Genomic DNA, 26,006 nt, shown 5'->3' on the forward strand with positions numbered 1-26,006 from the left:
AGAAGCAAGAGCAAACACATTCGAAAGCTAGCAGAAGGCAAGAAATAACTAAGATCAGAGCAGAACTGAAGGAGATAGAGACACAAAAAACCCTCCAAAAAATCAATGAATCCAGGAGTTGGTTTTTTGAAAAGATCAACAAAATTGACAGACCACTAGCAAGACTAATAAAGAAGAAAAGAGAGAAGAATCAAATCAACGCAATTAAAAATGATAAAGGGGATATCACCACCAACCCCACAGAAATACAAACTACCATCAGAGAATACTATAAACACCTCTACGCAAATAAACTGGAAAATCTAGAAGAAATGGATAATTTCCTGGACACTTACACTCTTCCAAGACTAAACCAGGAAGAAGTTGAATCCCTGAATAGACCAATAGTAGGCTCTGAAATTGAGGCAATAATTAATAGCCTACCAACCAAAAAAAGTCCAGGACCAGATGGATTCACAGCTGAATTCTACCAGAGGTACAAGGAGGAGCTGGTACCATTCCTTCTGAAACTATTCCAATCAATAGAAAAAGAGGGAATCCTCCCTAACTCATTTTATGAGGCCAACATCATCCTGATACCAAAGCCTGGCAGAGACACAACAAAAAAAGAGAATTTTAGACCAATATCCCTGATGAACATCGATGCAAAAATCCTCAATAAAATACTGGCAAACCGGATTCAGCAGCACATCAAAAAGCTTATCCACCATGATCAAGTGGGCTTCATCCCTGGGATGCAAGGCTGGTTCAACATTCGCAAATCAATAAACATAATCCAGCATATAAACAGAACCAAAGACAAGAACCACATGATTATCTCAATAGATGCAGAAAAGGCTTTTGACAAAATTCAACAGCCCTTCATGCTAAAAACGCTGAATAAATTCGGTATTGATGGAACGTACCTCAAAATAATAAGAGCTATTTATGACAAACCCACAGCCAATATCATACTGAATGGGCAAAAACTGGAAAAATTCCCTTTGAAAACTGGCACAAGACAGGGATGCCCTCTCTCACCACTCCTATTCAACATAGTGTTGGAAGTTCTGGCTAGGGCAATCAGGCAAGAGAAAGAAATCAAGGGGATTCAGTTAGGAAAAGAAGAAGTCAAATTGTCCCTGTTTGCAGACAACATGATTGTATATTTAGAAAACCCCATTGTCTCAGCCCAAAATCTCCTTAAGCTGATCAGCAACTTCAGCAAAGTCTCAGGATACAAAATTAATGTGCAAAAATCACAAGCATTCTTATACACCAGTGACAGTCAAACAGAGAGCCAAATCAGGAATGAACTTCCATTCACAATTGCTTCAAAGAGAATAAAATACCTAGGAATCCAACTTACAAGGGATGTAAAGGACCTCTTCAAGGAGAACTACAAACCACTGCTCAGTGAAATCAAAGAGGACACAAACAAATGGAAGAACATACCATGCTCATGGATAGGAAGAATCAATATCGTGAAAATGGCCATACTGCCCAAGGTAATTTATAGATTCAATGCCATCCCCATCAAGCTACCAATGAGCTTCTTCACAGAATTGGAAAAAACTGCTTTAAAGTTCATATGGAACTAAAAAAGAGCCCGCATCTCCAAGACAATCCTAAGTCAAAAGAACAAAGCTGGAGGCATCACGCTACCTGACTTCAAACTATACTACAAGGCTACAGTCACCAAAACAGCATGGTACTGGTACCAAAACAGAGATATAGACCAATGGAACAGAACAGAGTCCTCAGAAATAATACCACACATCTACAGCCATCTGATCTTTGACAAACCTGAGAGAAACAAGAAATGGGGAAAGGATTCCCTATTTAATAAATGGTGCTGGGAAAACTGGCTAGCCATAAGTAGAAAGCTGAAACTGGATCCTTTCCTTACTCCTTATACGAAAATTAATTCAAGATGGATTAGAGACTTAAATGTTAGACCTAATACCATAAAAACCCTAGAGGAAAACCTAGGTAGTACCATTCAGGACATAGGCATGGGCAAAGACTTCATGTCTAAAACACCAAAAGCAACGGCAGCAAAAGCCAAAATTGACAAATGGGATCTCATCAAACTAAAGAGCTTCTGCACAGCAAAAGAAACTACCATCAGAGTGAGCAGGCAACCTACAGAATGGGAGAAAATTTTTGCAATCTACTCATCTGACAAAGGGCTAATATCCAGAACCTACAAAGAACTCAAACAAATTTACAAGAAAAAAACAAACAACCCCATCCAAAAGTGGGCAAAGGATATGAACAGACATTTCTCAAAAGAAGACATTCATACAGCCAACAGACACATGAAAAAATGCTCATCATCACTGGCCATCAGAGAAATGCAAATCAAAACCACAATGAGATACCATCTCACACCAGTTAGAATGGCGATCATTCAAAAGTCAGGAAACAACAGGTGCTGGAGAGGATGTGGAGAAATAGGAACACTTTTACACTGTTGGTGGGATTGTAAACTAGTTCAACCATTATGGAAAACAGTATGGCGATTCCTCAAGGATCTAGAACTAGATGTACCATATGACCCAGCCATCCCATTACTGGGTATATACCCAAAGGATTATAAATTATGCTGCTATAAGGACACATGCACACGTATGTTTATTGCAGCACTATTCACAATAGCAAAGACTTGGAATCAACCCAAATGTCCATCAGTGACAGATTGGATTAAGAAAATGTGGCACATATACACCATGGAATACTATGCAGCCATCAAAAAGGATGAGTTTGTGTCCTTTGTAGGGACATGGATGCAGCTGGAAACCATCATTCTTAGCAAACTATCACAAGAACAGAAAACCAAACACCGCATGTTCTCACTCGTAGGTGGGAACTGAACAATGAGATCACTTGGACTCGGGAAGGGGAACATCACACACCGGGGCCTATCATGGGGAGGCGGGAGGGGGGAGGGATTGCATTGGGAGTTATACCTGATGTAAATGACGAGTTGATGGGTGCAGCACACCAACATGGCACAAGTATACATATGTAGCAAACCTGCACGTTGTGCACATGTACCCTACAACTTGAAGTTTAATAATAATAAATAAATTAAAAAAAAAAAAAAAAAAAGAAACAACAACAAAAAAAAAATTATAGATATTTCATTATTTGGGTGTTTTCCAATAAATATATATTGTAGGGAAACATTTCTGCTAAAAAAAAAAAAAGAAAGAAAGAAAAACATGAAGTGTGTCCTTTTTTATATATAAAAAAAAATGTGAACAAGTTTTGCCTAATGCAAAGCTTATTTAAGAGTTATGTATAAAACAAGGTAAAAGGAACCAGGAAATAAAACATGTAAAGAAAGTAATAAAAATAAAGAGCTAATTTTTTAAGTAAAAAAGCTTAAAGAAAAATAATTTTATATAAGAAAGAATCTTCTATGGTAAATTTAGTTCTAAAATAAAGTAACTGGTTATTTAAAAAGGAGGGATGTTCAGAACAAATCAGAAAGTCTGACAATGTCATGAACGGTCAGTGTAAGTCACAATAAGAGGATCTATATATTAAAAAAATAAAAATAAAAACCTGAAGCTTTTATATAATCAAGCTGTCATATTGTTATTAAGTTTTGGTTTGCTTAGGGAAAAAAATTGAGATTAAAAAATTTTTTAAATTAAGGTCATTACATCCATGTATCTTCCTGCATATGCTTTTAAAGTCTTTGTAACACTGAGTTACAGAGCTTTTAACTCCTGGGTCTACAATGGACACCAAGTCCTGCTAAATCTTAAACACTGACAGCAATTAAAGCCTTATCTTCAGGCCCCATAGAAGATGTCAATCAAAATAAGCTGCATTCCTGAGACACAGGGCAAGAAATGAAAGGTATTCAATTCCTCAAGACTCAGGGACTAATGGGAAAGAGGTGGGTGCATAAGACTGTCAGGGCCGATTTTGAAAGATAAAGTAAGTTCAGTTTCTCTATAAATTAATTATTAATGTCAAAGGCACATTGACGCAAAACCAGTATATGGAGCCCTGTATCAGATTAACAAGATTTTCTTGAAGCATTAATCAACTCCTTAATAAAGGTTATAAAGGTTATAAAAGACTTATGGAAGTTATATAATGAAGATTGTTTACAAAATTTTAAAAAACTAATGTAATTGGCTTCATGCTGTTTATACTAGGGCTTCTTGTTTAGGAAATTAAGTCTCCTCTCTCAAAGAATGAAGCTTTTTGCTTTTTTGAAATCTTTGAATTATCACTTTGGTTAAATAAATGACTTTACAATGACCTGTAATCCTATTTTGTAATATAAAGTGTTTTAAACCTTTTATATTTGACCAACTGTCCAAAATCAAATTATGAATTATGTATTTTTCTAACCTAATTAATCCTTTAAGACATTAGGTTCTACAAAGTTCAAAAATGACATAATTTGACTTATTTGATATAAAAAATTATATAGGAAGCATTGTCAAATACAAAATGATGTTTGGTTTTCTTTGGGCTGTATTTGTATAAATATATTATTGTTCTCCAACAGGTGCTCTTGAATACAGGTTTCTGATAACTTTGGAGACTGTGACATCAAAATAGAGGAAAAACTTTCAGGATTCATGGAGAGCTAAAACGTTCATGAGTATCAAGCAGAACAGGAATTAACTGCATGGAGTTAACCAATCTTTTTTACTTTTTGCTGAATATGTTTGCTGATGCTTTGTTTTGTTTTTCAGAGTCTTAAAACTTTTCTTTTGAGCTATTGACAGCTTTTAACAATTTAGTGTACTCTTATGAACAAAATTTAGAGCATATTTGTTTCTCTCTACCTGATTTCTCCAGAATTGGAAACTACTTGTGAGTATTCTTAACTTATGGCAATACAGTTATTTGCATAAGTACAATAAGAATCTGTTTTCATTTGTAACAGGACCCAACTGGAGAAACTGGTTATTTTACCAAGGCTTTGGCTGGAATGGTGTCCTTTCCTTTAAGGAATCAAACTTGATTTATGGAGCCAATAAAGCTGTTGGAAAAACTGGCCTCATATTTTGTGTACACAGTCCCTATACAGGGTTTCTGACCTGTGGTAAGTAAAGAATGTCACTTTCTGACAGGTGTAGAAGCCCCAGGTTTATCTTGGAACCTCAAGAGGAGAAGAAATTTCACCCAACTCATGGGTATTCGATGGCACAACCCATGGCTGGGCCTGGCTTTAGGAAAGTCTTATCTGAGATTCCTCCTACAGAACAAAGTTCCATCAAAGCCAATTTAAAAGCTTATGTAAAAACTAATTATTCTTGCTGCACTGTATACAAATAATTAGGCCAAGCATAATAAGCAAACCAGTCCTACCATGATTTGTCTTCAGTAAAATGGGAAACTGGACAGAGAAAAAAAATTGTTTCAAAATGATTGTACACCTGTTGTTAGATTCTAGTCTTGCCTAATGTTTTTTCCAATTTTCATTATTTTCTACAGTTTGGACCAAATTCTAATTTTTTTGGCTACGAGTCTTCAAAATAATGTTTTCAATTTTTTTCCTTCTCTTTTTCATTTTTCCTAATTTGGAGTCACTGAAAACTAAGCTGTGCTTTTTTGAAGTTTAAGTTCTGTGAACTGAAGCCAGAGAATTTAACTTCAGCAGAAAATAACAGTAACCTATTTACATACATAAGCCACTTTCATACCTGCCTATTAATGTATGGACTTCAGAGTAATGTGATCTATATCGATTTTTTTTTCCAGGATAATTCTTTTGTTTTTGTTTTTTCTCCCTTTCTCTCTTCCTATTTTCTCTTCACAGGACATGAGACTTCATAACCTGCTAAAAATGAGCTTTCCAGACCTACCCATCTAGAAATAAACCATGCTAGCCATGAGAGATCAGATGAAACCTGAGACCAGAGATTTATTTTCTTGTAAAATGCTTTCTTCAAAAGATTTTTAAAAAGAAAAGGGGGGAAACGTGAAAGAAAAATATCTTGGGCCCCCAAAATCACTAAGAAAAACTCAAGCTGGGAACTGCTTAGGGCAAACCTGCCTCCCATTCTATTCAAAGTCATTCCTCTGCTGAGACAGGTGTGTATCTGATTGCCTCCTTTGGAAAGACTACTCAGAAACTCAAAAGAATATAACCATTTGTGTATCACCTATTGGTGAGCTGGAAGCTCCCTCTCCGCTTCCAGTCTTCCTGCCTTTGCTTCAAGTTGTCCCACCTTTCCAGACCGAACCAATGTACTTCTAACATATATCGATTGATGTCTCATGTCTCCTTCAATGTATAAAACCAAGCTGTGCTCAGACCACCTTGGGCACATGTCATCAGGACTTCCTGAGGCTGTGTCACGAGCGTGTCCTCAACCTTGGCAAAATAAACTTTCCAAATTAACTGAGACCTGTCTCAACTTTTCGGGGTTCCGAGAAGACAAATAAAAGATAATGTAAATATATAAAAGGCACCCTAATTTGCTAACCTATTTTGGAACACCCAAAGCTTTGATACCCAAAGCCTCTGATAAATGGACATCTGAGATCCCTGTCTCAATCAGAGATAACACAGGAAACTCATTTTTGTGTTGATGGATTTCTTACCCCTTTCTTCATCTGTTAGTCACATTCCATATGGAACAAAACAAGCCTATTGTGTCCCCTGAAATGCAAATAAAATCTCTTCTTGCTATGAACCTCGAATATCCTAGATAGTTGTCAATCAGTTTAAGAAGTTTATTTTGCCAAAGTTAAGGACGCACGCCCATGACACAGCCTCAGGAAGTCCTGATGACATGTGCCCAAGGTGGTCTGAGCACAGCTTGGTTTTATACAATTTAGGGAGACATGAGACATCAACCAATATATGTAAGATGAACATTGGTTTGATCTGGAAAGGCAGGACAACTTGAAGCAAAGGACTCACAGGGGAGGGGGCTTCCAGGTCTTCAGTAGATAAGAGACAAATGGTTGCATTCTTTTCAGTTTCTGATTAATTGTTCCAAAGGAGGCAATCAAATACACATTTATCTCAGTGAGCAGAGGGATAACTTTGAATAGAACGGGAGGCAGGTTTGCCTTAAGCAGTTCCCAGCTTGACTTTTCCTTTTAGTTTAGTGATTTGGGGAACCTGAGATTTATTTTCCTTTCACATTGCCCAGAGTTCTGGGTTTCTGTATCTCAGTGTCTATCTGGCCTGTACCCATTACCAGACCAGGTTCCTCAGCCTGCAGGGGCCCACTTTGATCCCCTGGCCAATGTCAAAGCTCACAGTACTTCCCTAGGCTTCTATCAACCTTAGAATCGTCCACCCTTGCTGGAAGCAGTAAAACAGCTGCAGCTGCAAAAGGTGGGGGCAGGCCAGGGGAGGGGCGGCATCCCAGGGAAGTCCCAGGTACTGACCACGTGTCCCCCTCCCAGGTACTCTGCTCGAGTGTGGATGCTGCACCATTTCCTGTTCTGCATCTGCAGAGCATCTACACACTGCTCTCAGACCTTGGACTAGGTGTGGTGGGGACCCCCTTTCTTATCTCTTACACAGGAGAACAGTCTCTGTGAGAGTCAGTCGTGCGATAGGACAAATCCCTCTGCAGTGTCTGTGGCCTGGCTCCCTCCATGCCCGTGAGAGAAGGGACAGGGGCCTGGGTCCCAGTCATGGCTCTGATGACCGTGGGACAGTAGCTGCTGTGATCCTCCAGGGCTCTGTGGACTCATTTTAAATGCAAGGGGTGAGGCCAGGAGTGCTGGCTCATGCCTGTAATCCCAGTACTTTGTGAGGCCAAGGTGGGTGGATCACCTGAGGTCAGGAGTTCAAGACCAGCCTGGCCAACATGGTGAAACCCCATCTCTACAAAAATACAAAAATTAGCCGGGCATGATGGCGGGCCCTGTAATGTCAGCCACTTGGGAGGCTGAGACAGGAGAATCGCTTGAACCAGGGAGGCAGAGATTGCAGTGAACTGAGATCACACCATTGCACTCCAGCCTGGGCAACAGAGCAGGACTGTGTCTCAAAAAACAAACAAGCAAACAAACAAAAAACAACAACAAACAAAAACCAAGGGGTGGATTTGGTCCAGGTCTTCAACCCTAGTTGCACATTAGAATCAATCACCTGAGAGCTATTTAAAAATACCCATGCCTGAGCCTCCTCACAGACCAATTAAATCAGAACCTCCAGCAGGGAGGCCTGGGTCTGTGGCTAAAAAAACGGCTCAGTTGATTCTCACATACGGACAGGCTTGAGAAGCCCAATATTAGGGGATCTGCAAGGGCCTCCTATCTCTGATGTTTGCCACTCTGTATATGACAGAAAATCATAGGGTCCCTGGGTTCTGGGTGCTGGTGGACCCTCCCCCAACTCATGCCTCTTCTTCCCTAATAAAGGGATCTGGGAGAGCAGAAGCACTTACAGTAAATGGAACCAAGCAAATGGAAATGAAACAGCATTGGATGACACTTTGCATCTGCATAGCACTTTGACCCACGTGATTTCCTTAAAAACCCATGGCAAATTGGACTCCTATGATTACTTCTAGTGGAAAGGAAGGAAAAGCAACAAGGGCCAGCCAGGGAGAAGTCTTCCCAGGCCTTGCCAGCAGCCTGCCTCCCAGTCCTTGGGCTCAGTCAAGCCTCTTCATTTCTTTACAGAGACAAGGGAGCGCCTGCCCCGCGACAGGCACTGCAGCAGGAAAGACTACGTCAGCAACACGGCACACACGCATGGCCCCTGCCCTCAGCAGGGGAGGAGAGCGACGCACAGGAAAACATCTTAAACGGTGTGATAGGCATCATGAAGGACGCCCACAGGGTGCCATGCAGAGAACAATGGTGGTGGCAGGAAGTCCCACAGGGAGGTGACATTTCAGTGGAGAGCTATAAGGTAAAAGCTGGCAGCCCCCTGCAGAGCCAGGAGGCTCACGAAGGAAGAGCACAGCTCCTGCAATTTCATGAGGCCCCCGTGGGGGGTCCAATGACACCTGGGGATGAGAACGAAAGACATGCTTTCCCTCCACCACATGGTGGGGCTTCTGGCTTATGGACAGGAACCCACTCCCACTGGGCAGCGACATGCCTTAGGAAAAGGCAGAGCAAACCCCCTAACTGGCTGAGGCCCCAAATGCCCCGCTGGCCTCAGGAGCCAGGGTTCTGTGAGAGTACCCTCCGCCACCAGGCTCCAGCTGGGCCAGTATTGAGCGTTTGGGCTCGCTGCCGCCTCCACGCCCTGGCTGCCCACCTCGCAGGCTCCCAGGACTCCACGGCTCAGGCTCCCTCTGCAGGCAGCTGCTCCTTCCTGGGGCCAGGCTTCCCTTTACTCTGCAGAGGGGAATGGGGGCTGTTTTCCTTCCCCTCACAAAGCATCTTTCTGACTGCCCACCTCCCGCCCCATACAGTTAGAAAGGCCGACAGTTTCGAGATTCTGACTGAGGCTTCTGCAGAGGCCTTCTTGTGCTCCACAAGAAGGGCTGGGCCGGAATTTCAACCACGCTGCTAATTTCAGTCCGTCACTGCGGTGGCAGCTTCATATTTTCCCACTAGATGGGGTGCTTGATCTCTGCAGCTAAAGATCAGCTAGTTAGAGACAATTCCAAATCATTTAATTTGGCTCTGAAGGCTGCTCAGAAATTTTATTCAAAGCAGAGGGAAATCTTTTATAGGAAGTGGCCAAAGGCTGAAATTGAAAAAAAAAAAAAAAAAAAAAAAAAAAAACCCCTAAAAATCTGGTTTCTGTATCTTCCTTAATTAGCAAAGGTGATAAAGGGTAATAAGTGAAAATGTTTGCACAGGAAACCTAGCACATCTGAAATACAGATGCAAATGGAGTGAGCTAGAAAATGATTTCTCTAAAGAGCCATTTTGAACAATGCTCTAACTGCTTCTTCCCTCTGAGACAGCCAGAAGCACTGACCCTGGACATTCAAGCTGAAAAAAATATCCTTTGGTCTGGTGATTATCACCATCCTGCTTGATCCATGGTAGCCTAGTTCTCATTGATCCACTCCAGCCCCCAGACACACAAGACAAGTAGCACAAGGGTGGCGAAGTGAAGCCACCATGAGCCAAAAGCAATTATGTTTTTCCAATGCAAACTCATTTTGCTCAGTTCGGGAAACAGTTATATCCTTTGAAGTCATTTAGCATGAATATTTCTCTTCATCATCAATAATAAACACCCATAGAGCACCTCTCTTGTCCCTTCCTCTGCAGGAAGGCTTTCTCTGACATTTTTAGGCAGAGTTGAGATGGCGCTAGATATAGCAAGAATAAAAAGATACACTAACCCTGTCTTCAAGAGCCTATATCTTTGCCCAAGAAATAGCACTCTTCCCAGAAAACAGCAGAAGATACACATTATTTACATCATCTTAGAACTTCACATGGATAAATGAAATCTTTGATGAATAAACTCAGACTGTTGTATTTTGAAGTTAGAATTTTCTGTAGATACAAAACCAGTTTTAAAGAAGTTTCCCTTTTGAAGTGCCATAACAGAATTGCTCAAGAATCGTGGACACAACTGTGTAGACAAAAACACATGATCAGCTTTTACTGCTGACATTTTCATTTACTGTGGTGTCCTGTTTGTGGGACCCCCACATTTCTCCAGGATTGGGAATATATTTTAACAGGCAGCCCTTGGTCACTTGGTCACAGTGAAAACAAGCATCTTTGAGCACTTGGTCATTGTATGTCACAATTTTCACTCAGATTTACAGCCACCAGCATATCCTACTGGGGTAGTTGGGGGAATCGATATGGGGCTTTATCGTCATTATATACTGGGAACAGGTTCAGTGTAGTCCCTTAGGAAGTAAAATTAGAACTTCAATCACATGGGAAGGGAGGCTTTAAGAAAGTTGCTTCTGTTAACACACTCCTCTGTCCTGCTCGCAACCAAAACACATATATTCAGCCCAAATTTGGCATAAATTCTGCGTAAATTATATATACTTTCAGCGGTTCTACAAACATTTTCCAAGAAGACTGGCCATATAACAGAACCACTTGCTTTCCAGAAAGCAGCTTTGGCCATCCTAAAAAATACAGTGGACTAATCCAGATGAGTCCATCAATTTGCCTAGGGGTCACTGCTTGTGCCACCAGAAAGACACTCGCAGAGAGACCCTCAAAAACTGGGGCTATGTTGTTCCATCCCAGAATGGAAACTAAAACCAGAGCTGCATTAGTGCTTGCTGGGGTAAACTGAATTCCTTGGTTCTATGCAGATCTTGCCTGTGTATAGATGACTAGAATCAAGAGGCTACCGATGTCTTCTGAGATGCCAGAAGTCAGAAATAATCCCAGCTAAATGAAAAATACCAGAAATGCAACAAAATTGGCCACAGCAAGTACAGAGCTGTAGAATCTTCAGCTCTTCAGAATCCACCCCCGCCCCCCGGCCTGAGCTATGTACCTAGGGCCAATCATAGGCAGAAATTCATTCTGTAGACACTAGTCAAACTTTGTAGTAGACGGAATAACAGCCCCTAAAGACGTCTACACATGAATCCCTGCAACCTGTGAATATGTTACAGTACATGGTAAAGGGAATTAAGGCTGCTAGTCAGGTTAAAATGGGGGGATTTTCCAGATTATCTTTCTTAAAAACAGAAGAGGGTGGCAGGAGAGGGCAGAAAAATGAAATGTGAGAAAGAGTCAGCATACCATTGCTGACTTGCAAGACAGAGGAAGGGGCCAGAAGCCAAGAAATGCAGGTAGCCCCCAAAAGCTGGAAAAGGAAAACAAAACAAAACTCAGATTCTTCCCTAGAGTGTCTAGACGGAACTGAACCCTGTGGATACCTTGATTTTCAGCCCAGTGAGACCTGTGTTGGATATCTAACCTAGAGAACTTCGTGTTGCTTTAAGCCACTAAGTTGGTGATGATTTGTTTCAGCAGTAATAGAAAACTAATACAAGCACTTTCTACGACCAGACACTGACCCTGCCAATAGGGATGCAAATATGCCCGGCATTCCATGGACACAGTCCAGTAGGGAGAGAAAATTCTGCACATGCAGGTAAAGTAACATGCTATGCACTAAACATGCATGTACCAAACCCTGAGGGAGCACTGAGCTGATGGTGCTCCCCTCTGCCTGGGGGAGCCAAGGAAGGCTTCCTAGAGCAGGGGAGACATTTCAGCTTAACCTAGAAGCCTGATGGAAGGGGTCTATACTGTTCTGGACTTACATGGTCCCAGGGCCTTTTATTTAGACTTTTATTATGAATGTTGAAGGAGGAAAACAGCTTTTTATTCTCCAGGCTGGTCTAGACCCTTGATCCTCAAAGTGTGGTCCAGAAGTCACATGGGAGCTTGTCAGCAATGCAGAATCTCAGGCCCAGCCCAACCCTACCAAGTGAGATTCTTCATTCTAACAATATCCCAGGGGATTCATAGGTGCATGACAGTTTAAGAATCACTGCCCCAAATAACAATATTCTCATCCTCACCACAGTGTGGAAAGAAAGAAACAATTCCAGACATTGCTTACGTATATAACCCTGATAGCATGGAGGTCCCTCAGAACATTCCTACTGCTATGTGGCCATGCTTAGAATGGTGCACTCCAGCTGTGTCGTTTCTCAGCATCTACATAGACATCGCATACACCATCAGGCTGTACATCTCCTGCAGAAACATTTGGCAGGCTTTATTTCATAAACACTTGGTTACAAACATCACCCAGTTCTTCTATTTATGTTTTAAGAGATGGGGTCTCACTCTGTTGCCCAGGCTGAAGTGCAGTGGCATGAACCTGGCTCTGCAGCCCTGACCTCCTGGGCTCTAGTGATCCTCTCACCTCAGTTTCTCTGAATAGCTGGAACTACAGGTGCATGCAACCATACCTGGCTAACGTTTAAATATTTTTTAGAGATGGGGGTCTGGTCTTGCTCTGTTGCCCAGGCTGGTCTCGAACTTCTGGCCTGAAAGGATCCTCCTGCCTCAGCCTAACCCATTTCTTTTTTAGAAAACACAACTTCAGTTCTAGCATTCTGATGGTGCAAAACTTTTCTCTTGCGTGATGACCTCAATCCCAAAATAATTTACTCTAACAGCTAAATCTTCAAATCGCTGAACCTCAATTTACTTCTACCATCAGTAAAAAGAGGTCAGGGTGGCTCTGGCAAACCTAAGCCCTAGTCCTGGGAAATCCACAGATAGCCCTTTATGGCTCACTGGCTTAGTGACTCGATCCCTCCAGCCTCTTTGCTGTGCTTGAGCCACATCTCTGCTGGCTGTGGATCCTGCACACTCAGAGCTGCGTCCTGTCCGTGGGCACCCTGGGGACACTTGCTGCAGGGTTGCTGTTTTGTTGTGTTTCTGCAGGACAACCAGGGCCAGCTTCTTGGGGGCTGTACATAGTGCACTTGTCCAGCCCCACACTCAGAAGGGATTGAGGTTTAGTGCTCTGCAGTGGCAATCTTAAAACTCTTAATGATTGTATCTTTGAATTAATGTTTTGTAAGTCAAGTTATGTGCCAAAGACTTGGAGCCTCAGCTCCCACCGTTGCATCTGCCGCCTCCCTAGCAAGGGTTCTTCAACACCCCCTCCCCTGTCCTGCCAAGCGACCACTGCCCCCTTTTCCTGCCCCCCCTCACAGTGTGGGAGCCAGGCATGCACCCCCTGCATGCCCAGGGCATCAGGATGAGATCCTGGGCACCTATAAGTGTCTGCACTCACCCAACGCCTATGCTTGTGCCCAAGGGAGTGTGCCATTCAATACCAAATTTAAAAAATGACAGAGAGAAAGAGAGAGACAGAGACAGAAAGAGACCATGAGAGAGAAGAATGCTTTTCTCCTACTTTAAAAAAAATTGTAGTAAAAATTATATAACATAAAATGACTCTCTTAACCATTTTAAGTGTACTGCTCAGTTGTGTTAAATACATTCACGTTTGTTATCAACTCATTTTCTTTCTGTTTTTTTTATTTATTTATTTATTTATTTATTTATTTGTTTTTTTTGGAGACAGGGTCTCGCTCTGTCACCTAGGCTGGAGTGCAGTGGTGCAATCTCTCAGCTCACTGCAACCTCCATCTCCTGGGTTCAAGTGATTCTCCCACCTCAGCCTCCCAAATAGCTGGGACTACCGGTGCATTCCTAGCTAAGTTTTGTATGTTTAGTAGAGACAGGATTTTGCCATGTTGCCCAGGCTGGTCTCAAACTCCTGGGCTCAAGCAATCTACCACCTCGGCCTCCCAGAATGCTGAGATTACAGGAGTGAGCCACGATGCCTGACCCAACCCATTTTCAAAACTGTTTTCTTCTTGCAAAACTAAAACGTGATACCCATTATTCCCCCATTTTCCCCTACCCCCAGCCCCTAACAACCACCATTCTACTTCCTCTCTGTATGAATTTGACAATTCCAGGTACATCATACAAATGAATCATACAGTTTTTGTCTTTTTGTGACTGGTTTATTTCACTTAGCATGATGTCCTTGGGGTTCTTCCGTGCTGTAGCACGTGTCAGAATTTCCTTCCTTTTTTAAGCTGAATAATATTCCATTGTGTGTCTATATCACATTTTGTTTATCCATTCATCTGTAGATGGACATTTAAGTACCACCTTTTGGCTATTGTAAGTAACGCAGCCATGAACATGGTATGCAACTATCTCTTTGAGTCCCTGCTTTCGATTCTGTTGGGTATGTTTGGAAGTGGAATTGCTGAGTCATAAGGACTCCTACTTTTTGAACACACATTTTCATTTTGAACTGGGCTGTTTAAATTATACAGCTGGCTCTGCACATGCCCAGTCAGGGTATGTATGAATCACAGTGTCTGAGGACTGTTCTCCTTCAGCCAATGGAACTAAGGACTAAAGACTTTCCATGCATGACCTGATAGTGTCACCACCAGAGTGGAGCAAGTGAAAAAGTAAGAGACTGAGCAAGAGTGCTCACCCTCAAGTGTCCCCACCAGTCAGGAGCAGTATGTATTGACATTCATGGCTGTAGAACATTCTGGAACTGGTTTTCATTTATCAATGCATGCATTATTTCTTCCAATGCATATGTATTAAACATCAGCTAGGTGCCAGACCTAGTTAAAGACACTGAGAATAAAGCAGTAAACAATGCATGGAAGGGTCTTCCAGGCAAGTCAGACAAGCAAACTAATTGCACATTCGACGGTTTCTTGTGAAAAGTTCTATAAAGGGGAAATGTTGGGCCCTGAGCCCAAGGGTAGAAAGCAGGCTGTGCATGAGTCACTGACCTGCTTTTAAGGGGCTGGTAAGGTAAGGCAGGAGTTTCCAACGCGGTACGTGAGATGATCTTAGGTGGTATGTTTTATATTTTCTTTTTAATAGGTACATATTCAGTTTAACATATGTTTGGAAGTATCTATCTAATACCTCAAACCCTCAATTCTTAACTATTTCCTGGATGATGCTCAGTTTAAAAAGGAGTTCAAGTAAAATGAATAAACTAAATATTAAAGCCTATTATGTTGTTATTAAAATAAATACATAATGCAGGAACTACATGAATGAGACCTAAACATTTAAAGATTGCAACTAAAAAAACTACATTTTGGAAACTCCTTGTGGGTTTTAAAGATAATTTTTTTAATACAGGCATATTTTTAGGAAGAGTATGACTAGGGCTAAGATACAGCTAATTCCATGGGGAAAGGGAAGCAGCTGTGTTTGAGAGGAGCTCCTAACTCAGTTTAGGGGATTCGAGAAAGGCTTCCAAGAAAATTGCTTCATGCAATGAATTCTGTTCCTTGAATTACTCAGTCCAGGTGTATTTGTGTGAAATCTTCAAGTATGAGCAGTGGAAACCCACTACAGCCAGCTTAAGCAGGAGGAGTAATTTGCAGATGAGGATGCTGGGTGATCCCACAGTGTCTCAGGTCTCAGAGTAACCCACCTCTCTCAGTCTCTGCTCCTGGTACCCACTCTTATCTGAGCCTCTACCTCTCACACTCACTGCACACTTCCTTTCTCAGTGTATTTCCAAGTAGACAAGGTGGAAAATGGCTACCACATTCTTCTATTTATATCTCTTCCATTCAAAGACCATCTCATCTGATGTTACCATTTCTTACTTCCAAGTCTTGACTTCTGGGGAAGAGACTCTGGTCAGGTCCATCATAGGTGACCTCAGAGGTGGGGGTCCTTTTCACACAAGGACCACTGTCACCACGTGGGTCAGGGAGGGGGCAATTCCCAGAATCCAGGTGGGAATGGGGTTGGAGATCCAGGCAGAAAACCTGATGGCACAACCTGGAAAAGTCCTCATTTCAACAGCTTCCAGGCTCCCCTGTGCCCAACATCAGTGTAGGTAGAACTGCTAACAAGCCTGGAACAACATTTTCTCTTGGGCCACCTTGAGGACACAGGTGGCAGGTGAGAGCTAGAGTGACAGGGGACCGTGACCTCACCCCTGGCCTGTGACCCAGGGGTTCTCTTGGGGAAGAAGGAAAGCAGTCCCATGGGCCTGCCATGTGCCTAGGATTTGAGGCTATGTTAACCCATAGGAGGGAGGTAGGGAGGAAACAGTTTGGCTATGCCTATATTTCTACTTTATATCCCAGAAAATAATGGGATTTGGCCCTTCCACTTTGAAAGGCTGTGTCATTCAACAGAGTAATCGCTAACACATGTATAGCTCTTACTATGTGCCAAGTGCATACCATGTTCTAAGTGTTTTACACAGATTAACTCAAATAACTCTGTGATACATAACTGCCACTATCCCCTTTCCTGAAGGTAAGAAAATTAAGGCACAGAGAGGTCAAGGAACTTACCCACGTTTACACAGAAAGGAAATGCAGAACTAGAACTCAAACCCAGGCAGTCTGTCTTCAGAGCCTATGGTACTGATCAAAAGGCCAGACAGACCAAGGTTAAAGTCTTGCTTCACCCCTTACTTGTTAGAAGTTCTCTTTAAACTATTGATTCAGTGATAAAATGGAACAAAAGACACCCACCATATAAGATTATTGTAAAGACTAGTGGAAAAAAATCTATATCTACAAAGCACTTAGAACTGAATAGGTACTTGATCAGGGTAGTTACTATTGTTAAGGAGGGATAAGGAATCTGAATATTGTTCAGCTCTCATGGGCACCTGGTGATGGGGTGTGTCCCCATTTTCCACATTTTATTGTCTGCCTAGGCCAGCTCTCATTCAGGCCAGTCCACTCTGTTGCAAGGGAATAATCCATGCAATTGTTACCCGGTGCCATAGGTGGCTGAGTACAGCTTCTCATATTACGTATCTTCACATCCTGCTGAGCAATAGCACTAGTGGTGCTTCTTCTATGGTTATTTAAAATTTCAGTTCTCCTTAATTGAAGTAGAGCACACATAAAGGGCACAAATCGTAAATGCACAGCTCCAATGTTATGTGCACAGATGTCCAGATCCAGGCCTAGAACACGTCCAGCACCCCAGAGGCTCCCTCTGCCCTTTCCCCATCAATTCCCACACCAGCCAGGCATGGCGGCTCTTGCCTGTAATCCCAGCACTTTGGGAGGCCGAGGTGGGCACATCGCTTGAGGTCAGGAGTTTGAGACCAGCCTGGTCAACATGGTGAAACCCCATCCCTACTAAAAATACAAAAATCAGCTGAGTGCAGTGGTGTGTGCCTGTAATCCCAGCTACTCTGGCAGCTGAGGCAGAAGAATCACCTGAACCCGGGAGGCGGAGGTTGCAGTGAGCCGAGATTGCACCATGGCACTCCAGCCTGGGAGACAGAGCAAGACTCCATCTCAAAAGATAAGATAAGATTAAAATAAAATAAAACAAAATTCCCACACCAAAGAGTTGGCCAATGGGCTGACTTCTATTGCCTTAGGTTCATTTTGCCTGTTTGTGAACTTTGTAGATATGGCTGGATTTGTACTGCCAGCGTTTTTGTGGGCACTTCTTGCCTTCTTCTGCCATGCAGTTGAGTGAGTTATTTGTGGCCAGCGAGCCTTTGTTGAAACCCTCTTTGTTCCTTACTGCACCCCTACACACACTTGTACAGGAGTAGAGCATGCCAGCATGAAGAGGCAACCAACTGGTGTTTTTTTAATGTTAGATAAATAAAGCAGGGTCAATAGAAGCCTCATGTATTGTAAAGTAATAAATATTCATTAAAATTCATAACTTGACAATTAAATATTGACACCTGTGTTCTGGCTCTCACAAAAGATTTAAAATCTCTCAGAGGATTTGTAAGTGGCAAGAGCAAGGAAAGAGGAAGGCATGCAGACTTAAAGTGAGTTTAGGACAAGCTCAAGTCACCGCCCTTAGTGACAGTACGAAGAATAACATTTTTAAAAAACAAACAAACAACAAAAAAAAATCAGGCTTTGCCACATTATTCCCAGGCCTTATACAGTGGACTTTGTGTACATTCTTGTATTCATTCCTTCAATGACTAATTATTATTCCCATTTTGCAGACGGGAAAATTGAAACTGAAAACAGTTAAGTAAAGTGCCAAACATCCCACAATAAGTAGAGATGCCAGGATTTGAACCATCTTTGTCAGAACCTACAGTTCTCAGCCACTATGCTATGCATGGATGAGAGGTGGGTGACATCCTGAAAAGAATGCTGGCTTTGGTAATGAACAGAGGTAGGTTCCTGGCTCCGCCTCTCCCTGATTCTTTTCGATCCTCAAGCAAGAAAAGAGCAGGGAGGGATAATTTCTACTTTGCTGGTTTGTTAAAACATAAGTAATAATATTTTAAAAGCACCTCTCTCATCAAAGGTACTCAGCCAGTGATGGCTTGTTAAAACTATTCACCATCACACTCACTAGAGGTGAGCTGCCAGTAGCAATGACAGCCGCACCTTGCAGCAAGGATCTTCCCAGCAGAAGTGACACCCACTGGCCATAGGGAGCCTGCACCTCTCTATCTGTCACCTTGCACTTTGTAGGCCTTCCAGCAGGGTCTGTCTCTGGCCTGAAGGTCCCACACAATACCACAGACAAGGCAGCAACTGAACACACAAGTCAACCTATAGATCTGAACGACTCGCAGTCACTCATCAATTCAGTGAAACAACTACTATTGATTTCTGGGGGTTTTCCACCCCACTGGTTGTTTAACTGAATTGATGGGTGTTCTGTGGAATTGATTGCACCAGCCAGTTCTTTTAGTGTGATGGAGACAAAACGCTAGTATGTTTCCCAGAAAATGAATGAATCTGCTCGTTAAAGAGAATGTTCTGCCAAATAATTATTTCCAGTGACAGTGGTTTTCCTTCTCCACTGCTTCTGCGTAGGGATTGGGAAGTATGTAAGGGACTTTCATTGCATGTCAATATGCTGATAAGCTGGCCCCTTTCAATTTCCTCACAGTTCTCAGGGGCTGATTAGATGCCAGAATGAATCCACCAATCTCCCTCTCCCCACACACAGACTTGTGCCAGTTCTGAGTCATTGTGTTTCATATGTTCCCCACCACCACCAATCATGTGCATCAAAGCTGATTTTCCCCACTAAATGAAAATGCAGACTCTTAGGCAAGTCAACAGTATGCCAACTCTCAGGGCTGATGATTTACACACCTATGATTTATATTTTCTTCCCCGGAGGTTGTTTCTTGTGGATTTCAGACAGCACCACACTTGTTTTCAATGACAGTGATTAAAAAAACAGATGTCAGGATGAGGACTAGGGAACGGTGTGGGGGATAGAATGACAAGAAAATAAAAAGGCTGATTGAGAGAAGTCTGACATCTTTCCTTGAGTCACTGAGCTCTTATGGTTCCCCCAGCCATGGGGAGAGACGGGTTTTTTCCCTTTTAGGAAAATATAGATTATAGAAAATACATAGATTAAAGTTCATTTTTATTGACTTTCAGAAAAAAAAAACTCTCTCTTTGGGTTGTTGCCACTGTCATTGTTATTTCACTGTTGTGCTGAGATCTCAGGGCTACTGAAATTGGTGATGCAAGTAAAATTCTCACATGCAATAAGAGAAAAAGATCCTAAGGACATGGAGTCTCACTCGCCATAAAGCTCCATAAGTCAGTTGACTCAAAATATGCAATGCATATTTTGCATTTTTATGCATTTTATACAGCATGAAATGTCTCATTTCTGGCAACTCGTATGTAAGACAGCATATTAGTTCATTTTCACGCTGCTGTCTTTATAGACATACCTGAAACTGGGAACAAAAAGAGGTTTAATTGGACTTACAGTTCCACATGGCTGGGCAAGGTCTCACAATCATGGTGGAGGGTGAAAGGTACTTCTTACATGGCAGCAGCAAGAGAGAATGAGAGAAGAAGCAAAAGCAGAAACCCCTGATAAACCCATCAGATCTCATAAACTTATTCACGATCGTGAGAATAGCATGGGAAAGACTGGCTCCCATTATTCAATTACCTCCCTCTGGGTCCCTCCCACAACACGTGAGACTTATGTGAGATACAATTCAAGTTGAGATTTGGGTGGGGACACAGCCAAACCATCTCAGACGGTGTCGACATTAAGGGTCACACAGTGTGGGCTGACAGAACGCCAATGTTTAAAAATGTGATTTGTGGGACAGGCATGGTGGCTCACACCTGTAATCCCAGCACTTTAGGAGGCCGAGGCAGGTGGATCACCTGAGGTCAGGAGTTCAAGACCTGGCTAACATGGTGAAACCCAATTTCTACTAAAAATACAAATAATTAGCCACGCATGGTGGCGCACACCTATAGTCCCAGCCACTTGGGAGGCTGAGGCAGGAGAATCACTTGACCCCGGGAGGTGGAGGATGCAGTGAGCCAAGATCGTGCCATTGCACTCCAGCTTGAGCAACAAGAGCAAAACTCTGTCTCAGAAATAAATAAATAAATAAATAAATAAATTTGATTTGCTTCTGGATATTGACATACTTTATGGTACACAAAAGATGAGCCAGGAAGCAAGTCTCCCTCGTTGAAAACAAATGAGGATTGTGAATTTGACTAGGAGGCACTAGAAAGTAGACAGTTTCTCAGTGGTACTAGAAGAGCATCCCTCAAAGTGGCAGGTATAAAATAAGTGAGAACACCTATAAATGATTAAAAACTCTTAGCAAACTAGAAATAGAAAGGAAATTCCTTAATCTGACTTTTAAAATTATCTATTAAAATCCTACAGCAAATGCTATTTCTAATGGCAATCGCTGAAAGTATTCTCTCTGAAATAAGAAACAGGGCAAGGAGACCTGTGACCAGCACTTCTAGCCAACATTGTATTGGAGATCCTGCCAGCGTAGTAAGAAAAAGAAAGAAACCCTACAAAGATTGGAAGCAAGAAAAAAAACCAGAAACTGCTAGTTGTTGCATTGTCCAAAATGGAAAACTCGAGAGATATCTGTAAGTAGAATTAATAAGAGTGTTCCACACTGCTGTGGAATCTTCAGGATTTTTTTTCTTTTGTTTTTTTTTTTTCCAGTTGTGCCTAACCCACATATATTTAAAAGTGGTTTTTTTCATCAAGACTTTCCTATTTAGTTTTCAAAGAAATAACAACTTTTGGTCACTAATTCATATAATATTTCCCTAAATCATAATTTTATTGTTAAATGTAACTGTCATTAACAGGTTTTGGTCCAAACACAACTAAACCCTACTAAGTATGCTGCTCAAGTGGTAGAAGCAGAAATGCATGGATGTATGAGCCTCAACTATTGCTTATATCAAGCACGTCTTTTTAGGCTAATGTTCTGACCTATGAGGGCCTTACCCACCTTGGAGAAACTGGCTTCCTAGGGCTAGTCAATTCCCAGAGATGGTACTATAAGTGCCCTTTCATACACAAACTAACCAATCCAGAGCCCACTCCTCTCCCACTTCCTCTATCAGGCTCTTACACTCAAGGCCAATATTCCCTTGCCTAATCATCTCAGGACCAAGTACCAGACAATTCAGGACAGCCCCTACATCCCAGGGCCTGCTGAAATTATTCTAACTAGTCGATCCTAAGCTTGCTTACCTTGCCTCATCCATTCCCTCCCATGGAAACTACAATAAAGGTTCTTGCCTTGTAAGCATCTTCCATTAGGTAATGCACGTTGCAGAATCTGCAACATTCTGACCTGTAATGTGCTTCTGATGCACTTTGGCATTAAACTCCTTGCTTTCAGAACCATAACCAGGAATCGTTAGGCACTGTGAGGAATACGCAAGCTTCCATCCACAGGGCTTTCAGAGCCCCCAAAACTTTATTGCCAGTGGTGGTTCTGGCAAGACCTGCACCCAAATAGCAGGTAAAGGCACCCGGCTGACCATCAATGCTTCCCACATTGTATTTATCTCTGGTCACCTCCACTTGGCCTTCATAGATCTTGTCCATGCCAAACCTACTGAGAAGCCTGTATGCCACCAGCAGGCCAGTACAACATGCTGCAGCATCTTTTGTCAGGCCAACCTTTACACCGTATTTTGGCAGTTCATGTGCATAAGCTGCACAGACTATCATGTCCCAATCTACATGGGCATAAGCCATCTGACAAATGGTATGTCTATTTATCACACAGTCATTCTGTATTTGTGTGTGTTAGACTTATTTTTATCCTGTACCACCAAGTGTTTCCAAGCATAATAATCAGTTTTACCTTCTCACTATCTTCTAAATGTCACTTGGTATCTCTTAAAGTAGGCCTTATACTTGACAACTTTAACAAACCCCACCCTGTGGAACAGACCTGTGTCCACAGCTCAGCACTGACTCCTAGAACTGGAATTTACTCAAATTCTCCATCTTGTCATATACTTTCGACATTCTCTAACTTGTCATATGCTTTGTTGAATATCAATCACTTAATTTGAAGTCTATGTCTGATAACTCCAACATTAGAGAAACCTGTGAGTGTTTTTAGTTTGTTTTTAGTTTGTTTATTTTATTTTTCCCTTGGTCTTGTTTATTAGTATCCCTGGTAATTTTTGTTGGATGCTGGACATCATCTTTGAAAAGTTACAGAGGTTCTGGATGATATCCCTCTCCCTTTTGAATACCTTTATTCATTACTGGTTCAAAAGAGGATTCGCTCTGTCCTCTGGAAGCTGGCAAAGAGGGAGATCACCTAAATGAAATCAGGCTGTGAGCAAGCCGAGGCTCAATGCAGTCTTTGAATACCTTGATCCATTCCTGGTTCACACCTTCTCCTGAAGCACAGCACTGCAGAAGTTCTGACTTAATGCCTGGAGTGCTTCCCAGGGCCTCTCCTCTTGGATAGATCCCACACTTTAATATTTTGCTTCTCTAGCACCGTGAGTCTACCAGAAACCCTGCTCCACTGCAGCTGCGTTGCACTTGGCTTTGTGGCTCTTCTCCATGAACAGCTTAAGTAACACATGTTGAGGAAAAACTGATATTAAGCAAGGCTACTCCTTCACACGTCCTTTCTCTCTGAAATCTTCACCCCTCAAGTACTGGCTGTAAGTCCTTACCAGCCCCAAACTCCAGTTTCTGTCTCCCAAACCCCTTGAGGTTGAGGAAAGCTCAGCTGACTTCACCCCTGCTCAAGGGTCAGCAAATGCCCCCAAGGTGAGCAGCATGCAGAACCTGGTCTAACCTCAAAGAACATTTCTGCCCCCTATGATCTTACCCTTCAAACATAGGCAGCCTCCATCATTCACATATGCCTTTAATTTTATATTTTACTTTCTCCAGCTTTTCTAGTGTCTCTCAGAAGCAGCATTAGGCTGTTACACGATATTCCATCATAGTCAGAAGGTGAGGTCTGTTGTGCCAGACCCCTACTGACTCCAGCAGGGATGGCACGATGTCCCAGAGGCCAAAGAAGAGACCCAAGGCCAACAAAGGAGACCCCGCGTGTATTGAGGACTTACATACAGGGCAGTTCAGGAGCAGCGAGTGGACAGAAAAACCACTATTGTTTGTAAAAAAGATGCAGTTTATATAGTATTTTCACTTAGCAAACTCCACCTACCAACCCACACCTAGCACCCTCCCTTTAACCCAAAACAATGGGCCTCAATCCCCTGTATGACCTGCATTCCAAGGAATGGGCCAGGGATTCAGATGTCCTTCCCTTCAGAGATAAGGAGTGAATCTCCAGGCTGGCCACTCCTGGGTTCCTTAGCTCCAAACTCTGAACACACATTCTTCTTAGATCATAGGATTATTCTTAGGGTATGCTTGAGTTATTGCTGTCAGATGTGTCTGCAGTACAAAGTCCCACTGAGGACACATAGAAGGATGGCTACTAAGCAGTGAGGGTAAAACTAAAATGAAACACCACAAGTTTTTAGTGGAATAGAGTGATGATAACAGGAGAATGAGGGAATTCAGAATAGTAATAAAAAATGGCAGGAGAGATGAGTCATGGGATATAGGATGTCTACAAAGTGTTGAGGGCAGAAAAGAGTTGAAAGAAAAACAGGAGCAAAGAGTTGTAAGCCAATAATGATTCTGACCTTTCTCTAAACTGCCCTGTGTAATATACTCATCCACCAAATCGCCACACAGGCAGCATATGGCTAGCGCTCAACTCAATGGATTACGTTCCAAAAGTTCAAAATTGAAGTCATGTCTACTGATATGATGTGTGGCTAGAAAGTATCTTAGACATGTGATCATGACATGCTTCCACACTGGACTGTAAGCTCCACTAAGGGAGAACCCTTGCGTGGCTTGTTCACCATTGTCTCATCAGCCCCTAGCCTAATGCTCTGCACAAGTAGGCATGTTCAAAGTCAATTTACTGAATAATGCTCCATTAAAAACATAAATAACAGTCAGGCACGGTGGCTCATGCCTGCAACCACAGCACTTTGGGGAGTTGATGTGGGAGGATCACTGGATGCCAGGAGTTCAAGACCAGCCTAGGCAACATAGCGAGACCCCACCTCTACAAAAAAAAAATTAAAAATTAGCCAGGAGTGGTGACACATGCCTATAGTCCTAGCTATTCAGGAGGCCGAAGTAGGAAGATTCCTTGAACCCAGGAGTTCAAGGCTGTAATAAGCTCTGATTGCACCACTGCACTTCAGCCTGGGTGACAATGCAAGACCCTGTCTCTAAAAATACGTAAATAAATAAAAACCTGAATAACAATTTTTGAAAACCATGAAATTATTTAGAGCCTAGATGTACATTGCAAGTGGAGACAGTGAAGCAAAATTTCATGCTACGGGATGTGAGGGAAAAAGATGGATTGAGGATGACATTAGCCTGAGCAATTGAAAGAACGGATTTGACACGGGCTGAGATGAGGAAAGATGTGGGTGTTGAAGAGGGTTTGAAGAGGGTCCAGGTAAGAGTTTGGCTCTACATATGCTGACTTGGAGATATCCATTAGGGATCCAAGTTGAGATGTCCATAGGCAGAGAGATGAGTCCACAATCTTTAGCATATGATGGTGCTGAAAGCCTTGGAACTGGGTAAGATCACTATGGGGTGTGCTGACTATCCTCCCTTTGCCTCCCTATTGCCATGTTCCATCCTCCTATCCTCCTTTATCCTGGCTCATTTGGACTGTCAGTCAGATTTCTGCCTTCTATTCGGGTTCAGCCAATAGGAGCATGAGCAAGAGATCAAAGACCCAGACCCTCCTGGCTGAACTGCCTTATGCTGACTCTGTCCCTGCATCAAAGGCTATAGCTCCCACCAGCCAGCTCACACTTTCTATTACCCTTTTTCAGTTCCCATAGCCACTCCTCTTCTAGCCCCTTCAGGCTCTCCACTGTTTCTAGCTCCAGATACTGCATTATCTATTGTTAGTGTGTCTAAATTGTACTCACATCTATAAAATGTCCCATTATCATACTCTCCTCAAATTACCCAGGTATTGCCTACTGGGGCCCTAATACAGAAAGAAGACAAGATATAAACCCAAGGACTAGGACCTGGGCAGTCAACTTAAGAGTTTGGGAAGAAGAGCAGGAGCAAGTAAAGGAGAATAAGAGGAAGCAACCAAGGATGTAAGAGACAATGTAAGAATATGCGGACCCCAGGTGAAGAAAGCGTCTCCAGAGGGATGAGCAGCAGTGTTGATGGTATAGATAGTTCATGTGAGATGAGGACCCACTGAGAATATGCCATTGGCTTAGCAACATGGGAGTACTGATCACTTTGACAAG

The 26,006-nt window shown here is 42.4% G+C and overlaps 1 pseudogene; it reads right to left on the bottom strand.

Annotated features, from left to right (window-relative positions):
* Window positions 1–21,900: 21,900 nt before the first annotated feature.
* Window positions 21,901–25,634, bottom strand: LOC103214453 (large ribosomal subunit protein uL18-like; annotated as a pseudogene).
* Between the last annotated feature and the right edge of the window lie 372 nt (window positions 25,635–26,006).

This window comes from Chlorocebus sabaeus, chromosome 3 (assembly GCF_047675955.1).
Source record: "Chlorocebus sabaeus isolate Y175 chromosome 3, mChlSab1.0.hap1, whole genome shotgun sequence".
Taxonomy (NCBI): domain Eukaryota; kingdom Metazoa; phylum Chordata; class Mammalia; order Primates; family Cercopithecidae; genus Chlorocebus; species Chlorocebus sabaeus.